Below are 1,881 nucleotides of genomic sequence, written 5' to 3' on the forward strand. Positions count from 1 at the left end.
TTTTCTTTTAGATTTTCCAACTTGGTTGAGTAAAAGTTATTAAAGTATGTCCTTATGGTTCTCCAGATTTTCTTGGTGTCTGATGTTACAACCCCCTTTTTTTTTTTTTTTTTTTTTTTTTTTTTTAATGTTGTCATCTCTCTCCACTTTCTAGTTATTTTCAATAGGCGCTGTCAGTGTTATTGACTTCACCAATGAATCAATTCTTTGTTTCATTGACTGGCTCTACTTGTTTGTTTCTATTTTACTAATTTCAGTATATTTCTAGTGGTCTACTCCTTTGGGGAAGGAGGAAAGTTATGCTTTCTCCTTTCTGTTTTAGAACTTTCAGGTGTGCACTTAAATTTTTAATATGAGGTATTTCCAATTATTTTAAGTGGGAACTTAGCACAATGAACTTGCCTCTCAGAACCACTTTCACTGTATCCCAAGTTTTCAGTGTGTTTTGTATTTACTTTCACTCAGTTCTATCAAGTGTTTACATTCTGTCTTGACTCGTTTTCATTCAGTAGAGCATTGTTCAGTTTCCATGGCATCTTAAGTTCTCTGTTGTTGCTGAAATCAGTGGTGTCAGTCATGATGCAGGGAGTTAGTTCTTCTATCTATTAAATCTTGCCTTGTTTACAAATATGTGATCAATTATAAAGAAAGCTCTATGAACCACAGAGAAGAACGTATATTCTTTTATGTCTGGGTGAAATGTTCTGTAAATATGTTAGGTCCATTTGGTTGATAACGTCTGTTCATTGCTGCATTTCTCTGTTTAGCTTCTGTCTGATGACTTGTCTATTGGTTAAAATCGGGTATTGAAGTCTCCAAGATCAGTGAGGTCACTTTCTGATTTTAGTAGGCATTCCTGTGGAACTTGGCCTGGAATAGCATGAGTAAGGAGAAAGTTTGGAGGGGACAGTCTAAGTGATCCACTGGAGACAGGAACAGAGAGAAGGAGGAGGCCACAATCTGACTTTTGGGTGAGACTCAGGGGGTTGGAACAGTGAAGAACTGCAATTAGGCTCCCTGCTTAGCTGTGGGAGTCCTGTGGGTCCCAGGGAATGCCTGCTGGAGCTAATGACTCACATAAACTTGTGAGGAGGAGGAAGTAAGATTGGAGGGAAGATCTGTGTGTTCCTCTGGAGCTGTGAGGAATGGGATACAGAGTTGGGAATGAGACTGGGAAGTTGGATTTGGAAGAAAGGGACTAGAGGTGAAGATCTGGAGTTGGCCTACCTGCTTCCTTGGCCAGAATCGGTCATTGCAGTTTCAAATGTACCACTGGCACTTTCAGTTATGTAAGTGGAGCCAAGTGAAGAAAAGTCTTACAAACAGCCTAAGTAAGTGCTCTTTCCTGCTTGTCAGAGCTTGCCAACCTACTGCAGAACTTTACCTCGGCTGCTAATATAAAACCTTAATTTTTTAAATTTTTTTCTCTGTATGTACTTATATGTGTTTATCCAAATGTGAGCTTGGTGCATGTGTGTGGTATATTCATAGCTGTGTATAGATATGTTCACAAGTATGATCCTGAGATCAGAGGAGAACTTTGGGTGTCCCACTCTACCGCTGTTTGAGCTGTGTCCTTGAGAAAGTGTCTCTCCCTGGAGCTAGGTTAGCAGCCATCATGTCGCAGAGACTCTCCTGTCTCTGATAGTGCTGCAGTTACAAGCCATGCCTAAACAGGACTTAATTTTTATGTGTTCTGGGTTTTTATTTCTGATTGAATTGCTTCCACAGTAAAACTTGTTAACCTTTTTGCCATCTCCATAGCCTCAAAACTTCTCCTTTGAAAATAACAAAATATTTTAAGGAATAATGTTATTAGATCTATCACAGGAACTTGAGCAGTCTCAAAATGAGTTATTATCAGGGTCCAGCCTCAGCACA

The sequence above is a fragment of the Mus caroli genome, chromosome 3 (assembly GCF_900094665.2).
Source record: "Mus caroli chromosome 3, CAROLI_EIJ_v1.1, whole genome shotgun sequence".
Taxonomy (NCBI): Eukaryota; Metazoa; Chordata; class Mammalia; order Rodentia; family Muridae; genus Mus; species Mus caroli.